Source organism: Castanea sativa, chromosome 3 (assembly GCF_040712315.1).
Source record: "Castanea sativa cultivar Marrone di Chiusa Pesio chromosome 3, ASM4071231v1".
NCBI classification, from domain to species: domain Eukaryota; kingdom Viridiplantae; phylum Streptophyta; class Magnoliopsida; order Fagales; family Fagaceae; genus Castanea; species Castanea sativa.
This window is the reverse complement of record NC_134015.1, coordinates 51,953,137-51,963,768: the sequence shown is the minus strand read 5'-3', so window position 1 is coordinate 51,963,768 and position 10,632 is coordinate 51,953,137.

Sequence of the window (10,632 nt, the reverse complement as noted above, 5' to 3'; positions counted from 1 at the left end):
AGTTTGTGTCTATATATATAACAAAGAGAGAGAGCGAGAGAGAGAGAAAAAGGGAAGGGGATTCTATTAATTTTATTAGCCAAAGAAATCTTTATGTTTTTTTAAGCCAAAAATCAATTATAATGTAGTCATCAATATTTTTTAGTGTAAAAAAAAAAAAAATCTTCAACTTCTCCTTCATCAGCAACCTCCTAGTAGTGCCACATGATTCCATTTTTTGCCTGTGAAAGACACTTTCACTGTTCTTTTTGACCATTGTTTTAAGAACATGGTATACACGACTTTGCCAATTAATTGAATAATCAATTTGATTGTGCATGCAAATACATATGATATAGGCACATTCTTCAACTGCTATATATTCTAGCAATCCGAATTAAATAAAATGGAAACAGGGAAAAAGGAGAGGGGGGGGGGGGGGGGGGGCGGAGGGAGGGATTGTTGCGATTCCTTTTGGGAGAACATTTTTTTGTCAAATTTCAGCACTTTAGTAGTGCAATATTGCTTTTCGAATTTCAACTCTTCTTAAAACATATTAGGCCTTTTGGTTTAGTAACACTTCCAACTCCTACGCTTAGTTTTGACCTACTCACTCTCATTTGGGTGTGAGTTTTTCTTCTAGTATAAAAAACTTCTATTTTCAATCATAATTACTACTAATAATAATCAAATCTTAGTTACAAAATTTTGGAATCAACTATAAATACTCAATAGACTAATCATAATTGCCATATGTTTTTTAAAGGACGCCTCAGCATGTATGAATAATGAATCTATTTATATATAATAATAATTTTTTTTCAAGGTCAGGGTGCTCCTATCACTCATGTGACCATCTTGGCTTCAATGTAGAGCCACCCTGATGCTAGTCATAATTGCCAAATATGCTTCAATGTGTATGAATAACGGATCCATTTATATATAATAATTATATTTTTTTTCAAAGCCAGGGCGGTTTGTCACTCATGTGACTACCCTAACTAGGGATGAAACCAGAACTTTGGGTTAAAGGAAGCGGCTTTATTGTTCACTGTGTGCGGTATTTTTTGCATGGGTAAGGATAATATTATTTTTGCTTAGAATTTTTTTAAAGGGTAGGGTTGTTTATTTTGGATAAAATTAGTTTATTGAGCTTAATTTTTTTTAGTTTTATTATTATTAACTTTTTTTGTTAAGCTAATTTTTTTTGGGCTTATATATTTTGTTTTAGATTTTAGATCTATAGATTTTTTTTTATGGACACTAAAATGAGAAAAATGCTAGAGTTACAAACTTTTTTATATATTGTTGATGTGATGAGTAATTATTAATAAGAAAAAAAATGATGTAAGTGATGAGCCTATATGCGAACCAATAAGAATTTGTTAGCAAAACAATTAGTAAAATTGCTGTAAAAAAATTTGTGAGTATAGCATTACTCTTAAAAGAATCAATGATATTGTTTAAATGGAGCAAAATGTAATTTTATAGAACAAAATTACTAAAATTAGTACACATATGTATAATAATAATTTTAAAAAAAAATATAGGGGGCATTGCCCCTAATTTAACAATGGCTCCAACCCTGACCCTAGCTTCAATGTTGCCCCCTAGTCTAACAGTGGCTCCATCCCTAAACCTAGTTTAACAGTGCCTCTGTCTCCTGACCCTAACTTCAATGTAGAGCCACCCCTAATGTTAGTTGTCAACCTAACATAATCATTCTCTTTTTTCCAAATATGAGGCCGTAAACAAAATAGGGTCCAGTTAATGTGTGTCATTAGGGTACACATTGCACACATTAAGCCATTCATTTTTAGAAATATTTTCTCAGGAATTGAAATACTTTTTCAATTCCCGAGAAAATATTTTTAAAAATAATTAATTATTGTGTGCCTTAGGACATATATTAGCAAAATCCAATAAAATATATGACACTCAAAGACATATTTTTGAAGTATTAAAAAAAAATTCTGAAATCATGACAAAGCTCTCTTTGTCAGCTAGTATGGTTGAAGAGGTACACTTGTAGTCTCTAGCTAGTAGCCTTACCCGACACAAGCAAGGTTTTTCTTGAGTCAACCACAGAGCAAAGCCACATAACAGCATAGGATTGGGCACCTTATCCTTCAAACTAAAGAGACAAGCAAATGATAGCAGATTCAACACGGGGTTTCCCTCGTCTTCAAAAGTTTCTGATGAAAGTGTTCAATTTAGCCAATCAAAAACTGATACGTAATAGATCACGTGATGGTCATTGTCCTTAAAAACATGCTGTTTGAAATCCAATCTTGTGATTACACCTCATGACTTCCAGATACAATTGTTAATTTGTTACTACTTTTATAAAAGAAAGAAACTGGTTATATGAATTATTGAACAAGAACAAACAATGTAGCTATCAAGGATTTGGATGTAGTTTTGTGTTTTCAAAATAAAAATAAAAAGATTATTATTTCGAGAATTTGTTCTCAAAACTTTTTTTTAGTGTGTTTTCCTCTTAAAAAACCTGTTTAGCTGTGTCAAAAAAAACAACCTGTTTAGCAATTTTATCAAAATATTTTTATTTTTTACTCAATCCATTTTTTTATTATAATTTTGATACCAAAAATTACATTGAAAATTTTAGAAAATTTAAGCCCTAAGTCACAACCAAAACAAAATCAATACTACAACAATCTCCATAACCTCAAGTAACAATAAATCAAAATCTAAAGAACAAATAATCAATAAATAAATAAATAAACACAACCCACGGTATCTCTTCCTAACCCACAAACCAAGGCACCAACTCTAAAGATTTAACCTACAATGGCAACACCTTGGATTGTTGTCCTCTCTCTTGGAATTGGTAGTGTTGCGAGTGGATTAAGAACAAACTCAGAGTAAGTAAGCGTGTATTCGATCGATTCACCATCGTTAATTGGACCTAGCTAGATTAGACAAATCAAATTCAGACTTAGGTTTAGTGTCTTGGTACTTAGAAGGGTAAAAGAGCCTTTTAAGTGTTCCGGGGGATATTTTCCATTCTTGTATATTACATTTTTTTTCTCTATTTTCTTATATATTTAAATAGATGGTAAATATTTATTTTTTTCTAATAAGGGATCTATTTCTATGTTATAAGAAAAGTTTGCCTTGAATGTATTCCGGTATCAATAAGTCCAAATATACAATATTTTTTATATATATTTTTTAGTAACGCCGAATATTACTTACTATGATTGGTCTAGAATAAAAGTGGTGAATCTAATTGAAAATGATGGTACTCATATCAGTACGTTTGTTATATTGTAATCTTTGTGGGATGTGAGCTAAAATGATTGCCATTAAATTTAAAAATGAAGTTTTCCATTAGATTTTTTTTTTTTAAATCTCTTTCAGAATATTTTTGTTATAGTAATGACTTTTACGTACCACTTATCATATATGGTGATTAAGATTAACACGTAGGGGGGAAATGATGTCCACATTATATATTGTAATTAAAGTAGATAAGGGGATCGTTGGTGAACCAAAATGACGAGTAGATTTATTTTACAAGCAATGACCTTTGACTCCAAATATGGCTGCATTATAGGGGGAAAAAAATAACAGAAAATAGTTGCATCATTACAGGTATATCGGAAGAAATTTCAAAATGTCCTTTTCAAAATTTTAAAAGATGATTGCAAACTTAAAATCGCAACGTGGAACGACTGGAAGTTATTGTCAGGAACAAGTCAACTCCATTTAGCTTCAATCAAGGATATAATATATACTCATATGATCATGCAAAAGGGAAATTGAAGCTAGTCTTCTAATAAGGTAGGTACATTTCAATTTTCAAGGCCAAGAAATATATATATATATATATATATATATATATATATATATATATATATATATATATATATATATATATATATAAATTTATGAAGATCTTCTTTAGGTTTTTTTTTGGGGGGGGGGGGGGGGTGGTTATTGTTGGTTTGGTATAATTTGTTTGTGTTGGTTCATGTAACTTAAAAAATAAGTTAGGCCCCCTCAAAAAAAAAGTTATGCAAAAATACAATTGTGTCTAAAAAAAACTTTAGAAAATTATACATAAACCAAATAAACTACAAGGTAGCAATAAATTTTTCTTTAGTTAGAAAGACTGACTTACATTATGAATGAAAATGTAATATTTATAGAGACCTGAGAAAGTACATTGAGAATTTAAATAAATAAATAAATTGAGATAGAATTTTACTTTAACCTAATTTAAGTGTATGTGTGTGAAACTTTTTCTTGGAGACTTAAACTTTGAACCTTAATCCTTACCCATTCATATCTCATATGCACTTATACTTATAAAGAGACCATCACGCCAAGTGTGTTTGGTGATAGAATGAATTGCACCCTCTAAGTTAGATTGAAATTTATTTCGGTCCTCTAATTTTATTTTCATTCAATTAAGTCATCTAGATTTCAATTTATTTAATTCAAACATTTTGTCCAATTTCATTAAAAAAATTAAGTTCTATATGTATACTAAACTCTATTTGTTTGTATCACCACTTTCATCAATATAAGCGCACCGTAAAAACACATAAAATTATTTATGTGAATTTCCTCTTCAATTTTTCTTTATTATTCACTAAATTGATTAGTTCTACAATCAAAGACAGCTTCTCAAAATCTCACCACGTTCTTATTAATATGGATTAAGGAATGCTCAGCTTAATTACCAAGTTCTAATTCTTCTACAATGTACTTAGGCTGTAACTTGTAATTAAACGTGACCCGCGAAAGTAGAGTTTGAAACTTTGGAGTGTTCCTTATTGTATGAGAGGGAAATGGAAGGAAATCGTGATGCACGAAGCAGCACGCCCACGTGGATTAAATGTTAGTTATTTGGGACAAAATGTTAATAGATGGACCCAAAATTAGGTAAGAGGAAACAGAATGAGTCTGCATTAATTAAATATGATTTGAACGTAATGTGGTGTATATGCATTCAAAGTTTGTATCTGAGGAAGACACAAATGAAAGCAACAACCAAAGAAAAATCTAAGAAGAAAATTTTTTTCACTTATTGTCACAACTGTAACATGACAGAATGCGATTAGTAAAGAATAAATGGTCACTCATAATCTGTTACGTTAGAATTATTGCAAAAAACTTATAGAATAATTTGTGGTTCTAAAACTAGTAGAGTCAAATTGATTTAGATATTATTTTATGATGATTTTTATATTATTTGTTTTTATTGTTTTTTTTATATCGTATAGAAATTCTACTCTAATTTAATCTAAATATATATACGTATGAAGTTCCCTTTTGAAAACTTAAACTCTAACCCTTATTTTCTGTACCCACAAAAACTTATACTTATGGAGTAACGCTCAAAGGGTGTGCTGGTTGTTTTTGTTCTTATTATCACTAACCTTGGTGTTGCTATCTGACCCAAAAGAAAACAAAATCAATAACAATAATTTGAAATGTACATTTACAGTTTACTACAATTACATGTTGACCACGCTAACCAATTTGGTGGGGTACATTAGGTGGGGTACAATTACATGTTGACCATGGTAATGATCCACGTGAACCTCCCCAAAGTCACCGCCGCTCCAATCGTTTCGGCAACTCTCACAATCTTCTCTCTTTATACACTCTTTTTTTCTTTAATCTCTTTTCAATATTTTAAAAGTAAATCATGTCACTCTCTTTAATCTTTTTTTAGAGACATCCTTCTTTAATCTTTTTTTTTATTTAATATTTAGTAGTTAAAATTGATTCTGAATAGTACTTAAAATTTATTGAACTTTGGTAATAAAATTCACTTAAAGATTACTTTTACTTTTCTTTTAGGTAATGTTTGGTTAGAAAGTAAATAGAATGGATAAACTGTTGAAAAATCAAAGGGGTAAAACAAGGAAAGAAACAATAAATCAAACAAAAGATAATGGCTTAGAGGCATGAATCAGCATTGTTCTTAGACAATACTTGTCTCCATCATAAGTTTTACTCAATGGTGACTATAAATTTGTCCTTGTGATGCAACTAAGCAAAAAATTGAAAATTCTACAGGAAGTAGCATTCGAGAATTCTTACAAAAAACTTTTATAATAAGAAAAGTTATTGAGGTGTGGCCCTTTAATAGGCACCGTTAGAGAGTAACCTTAATTGATTCAAACATTAAAAAAAAAAAAAAATAGTTACAAAACCTTAACTTTCTAGCCATTTCAAACAACAAAAATTGTATTTTGCAAAATAAATTTTAAAAAAAAAAACTACTATGCGAAGGGTTTGCTTGAGTGGGCTTTAATGAGCCACCTTTTACTGCAATTGTCAATTCGCTCAATTAAATTAGGCTTTGCTTAACCCCTACAATCACTTTGCTCGAGTAGGCTTGTCCCCTCACCAAACGGTACTTCAAAAGGTGCTTTATTTACTAATTGACACTTCAAAATTGTTCTATTTGCCAATTAAAAGTTGAACCACATAGGTCTTGCTCAAGTGGGCCCAAGACCCCACTTGAGTGGCTCACTATATTACAATCTTTTTATTTTTTTAATATATATGCATATATACATACAACATAGACTAGCATTGGAGGATTGAGATTTTCCATGATTTGATAAAGCATAATAAAAAGAAGGAAGGAAAGGAGGACGGTGGAGATAATCTATCCAAACCCACAAGGATGGCAATTTGAACCTATCTAGAGGGTATCCGATCCAACCTGGCTCGAATGAGATAAAAATTACTTGCATCATAGAGTATACGAGGCGATATGCCAGAAAGATTATACATTGTAAATAAATAAAAATACTTTTGAATTATTAACCGTGGTAGATAACAATAAAGTTGTAAATATACATGTAATAGAAGGGCACTTAGATATATACCAGTCTTCTCTCTATGCCACCTAATGTACTAGAGGATTTCGTTATTTGTATTCATGCTTCTCTCTTAAGATATATAAGAAATGCCATTCATTGTAGGGAAAGCAATCAAATATATAACAAGTTCATATTTTCCTAGTTTCCTCTTTGCATAATGCTTAAAGTTATTTCCGAACTTTCTATTGTTTTTTTATTATGCAAATCTCATAAGGGACCTTTTACAACCAAAAAATATATATATGTATCTTGATTTTACTTTCAACCCCATTCGGTACATTAATATGGACTTTATGCATAATCAAAACTTCAAACAAGCTTAAATTCTGAGTCTTCTGACCTTGGCTCTCATTGAAAGATATTGACTCAACAATTAATTTAAGGATAATATGACCATAAATCTGTTTTGAAAGTAACACAAAATTAACAATAACAATTTTCTTGGGAAAATTCAGAATCTATTCCACTAAATGGGGGAGGCCCAAATGAGTGGTTGGGAAGTCATGGAACCCATGGCCGTAGAGCTAAGAAGAAATGTCCCCAAATACAGAGAATGAAGTTCAAATAAAATGACAATGACCAAAGTAGAAAGGAATCTATGAATTATCAGATATTCTCTGGATGTGGCTTATAATAAATACTACATAAGCTTCCTAAAGTAATAAACGAAAGTATACAAAAAAGGATCACAATGAACATTTTCCATGCAAAATTCTTATTCCTTTACAGCCAAAAAAACGGCATATTGGTGACAAGAATTCAAGAATATAATTGAGCAGCTTTAGCTAGTCTATGCTAGCTATGCGCATCATTATCCATTGCTCAGGTGATCTAGTTTGTTACATTGGCCTGGTTCACCACAAACACAAAACGTGACCAAAATGATAGGTCAAATCCTATGCTAGCTTTCCACTTTCTTATAGTGCAATAATTATATTCTAAGTTATGATTCATCAAGTTATGTAAATTACTTGTTTCCTGGATTTCAAACCATGAATGTTTCGTTGGTGCTGAAAAGAGACCCCAGCAAGAGGAAGATTCCCAAACTAGAAGTTGTAATTGATGTCATGAAGAACTATTTTTTCACTACCACCATGTAAGGTTGTAATTGTTCTAACTTCCATATCCTCCCTCTCTCTTCTGATGTGAAAAATTCCACCATATAGAGGCCGTAGTCTTTTAGGTTCTTGCTTGGTTTAAGGATTTAAAACCAAAAGCTTGTTGAATAATTGCTTGATACGCATTTAAAACAACACCACCATACATATTAAATGCATACGTAAGTTGAATATTGTCGATGTTTTTTGTCAACTCTTGAAAAGGCATTGTTAGTATATTATTTGGTAGAGTATACAAATTATTCGATAGTTGGGATATGGGAATTTGAATCCTAGACAAAGGTGATTTGTCACTTCTTAATGTAAATTTTGTCATTCTGATGTAATGAATTTACTTAATATTTACGTTTTTTTTTTCAAATAAGTTATGAATATTGAGTTATGAGTTATTGACTTATAATTAAAAGATATTGAAAATGAACCTTTTTTTTTTGTTAATTCAATTGTTACAAGGAAATGGGAGATTTGAATTCTAAAGCTTCCGTTGTAAATATCAGAAAGTGTTAATTAAACTACAAGGCACTTGACTATAACTTGTTTAATTGTTTAAAACATAATAAAAATTTTCATTTAAATTTATTCTTAAATTAACATTAAGTTTTTATATGAAAATTTGAATTAGTTTCAAATTGATATTGAAGATATAGTTTTAAGTGGATTAGAGAAGTAATTTTAGATGACCGTGAATTTTTTTTTTTTTTTTGAATTATAGCATATGAAATATAATTGAAATGACACTGGACACAAAAATTAAAATACAATTAAAATCTAATTTTGATCCTTTATTAAGATTCCGTTTTAATATGTTATGTAGACAATTTGTTCTTTCTTACTTGTTTTATTATAGAGAGAAGAAGAAGAAGAAAATAGTTTGTTATTTCTTAACCTGATTTTTTTTTACGATGAAATGAATTTTATATAATGTTTATATTTCACAATATTAAAGAAATTTGAGTTATTATGAACATACAACTGGTTTTAATAATATAATAAAAAAATTTAGATTTATACATCATTAATAATAAGTTTCAAAATTTAGATTTGTTTCAAATTAGTTTGAAATAGTTTTAAATAGGCAATAGCAGATTTAGATGGACTTGACATATTTTTCAATGAGTTGGATTTTTTTTTTTAATTGCAAATGGATACATGACAAAAAATTACACTCTTTATTCTGTTTATATTTGTGTGTGTGTATATATATAGATTTCTTACAAACTATTTTTACAAGCTTTATTATAGAAAGAAAATTGGTAACTGCAGCGTTGAATTTCCTTCTGGAGACTAGAAAAGATTCCACTCCACCCAAAAAATTGGTGCTACACTTGACAATGATTAACTAATAATGATTATCTTAAGAATGAAGAGTTATTTCAAATCACGTGAGCTTAACCAGGGTAAACTTCTATAGAAGATGGCTTTTGCTGTGTAGTTTTGTTTTTTATTTAGAAAGCAGATACCATTCAACTTGCTTGTGAAGTAGATACCATTCAACTTGCTTGGTCACAATCAGCAAAGAGAGATGCTACAGCTGCTTGCTTTAATTTCATCTCTCAGAAAAGTTCAAATGGTTCATTTCATGCTTGCAAGAATCTGCAACCCATAAAAAGAAAAAAGACAAGTTGTAAGAATTACTACTATTTATCATAGATTCATTTGAAGAAAATAGAAAATTGCTGGAAGAAGTCAAGGAAAGGCAGCGGTCAAAAGAAAATGTAGAACTAGATCTTCATTATCATTGGTGTTGGGAAAAAGATCTTCTATCATATCGTGATTCTTGTATCTAACTCTTCTTTCAAAACCTTAATTAACACGGAGTCTTTTTAATTTTCAAGGAGGTTTTGATTGTTTCATATCCAATAGTGTTCATAATAATATATCATGCGTAAAATATGGACATCTTGTATAAAAATTTAGATCATATCCCGTATTTAACTCTTTCAAAACCTTAATTAATACATTGGAAAATGAGTGTAAGTTATAGAAGTTTAAAGTCTATATTGTATATCTAAAAGTTAAGCTATTTTAGTTTCTTTAAAACCTTCTTCCCTCTCCCCTTATGTGTGTGTGTTAAAATACTTAGTATTCTAAAAAAAAAAAACTTAATTAACACTGAGGCTTTATTAAATAAAGAGGTTTTGATTGTTTCATATCCAATAGTGTTCAAATTAATATATCATACGTAAATTATGGACATTTAGTATAAAAGTTTAGATATTATGTGAAATATTTTACAACTGAGGTTGATCGACAATATATAATCAACTTTATGCAAGGATGGTTTATCATGTTGCCTTCTCTAAGAAGCAAAACTGTAATAAGATCCCTTACCCCAAAGGTTTACTTTTTTATATATAAAAAAATTATAAATATATTATTCTAATGATTAATAGGTTACTAATTTGCAGTGGGATCAATATATATAGCTATATCCCTAACTCCAACATTCCATAGGTACTATATTCTATAACGGAAAATTATTGAATACTTTGAGAGTAGCTTAAATGCGTACCCCTCTCTTTCACATGAATTGTGGGTTCAACCATAAATTTAATTAGTAGGATTGGGTCCCACAGTTATGTGAGAAGGGAGAGTATGCATTTATGATACTCCGGAAGTACTCAATAATTATCCTTCTATAACTAAGTGTGCATTTGAAAAGG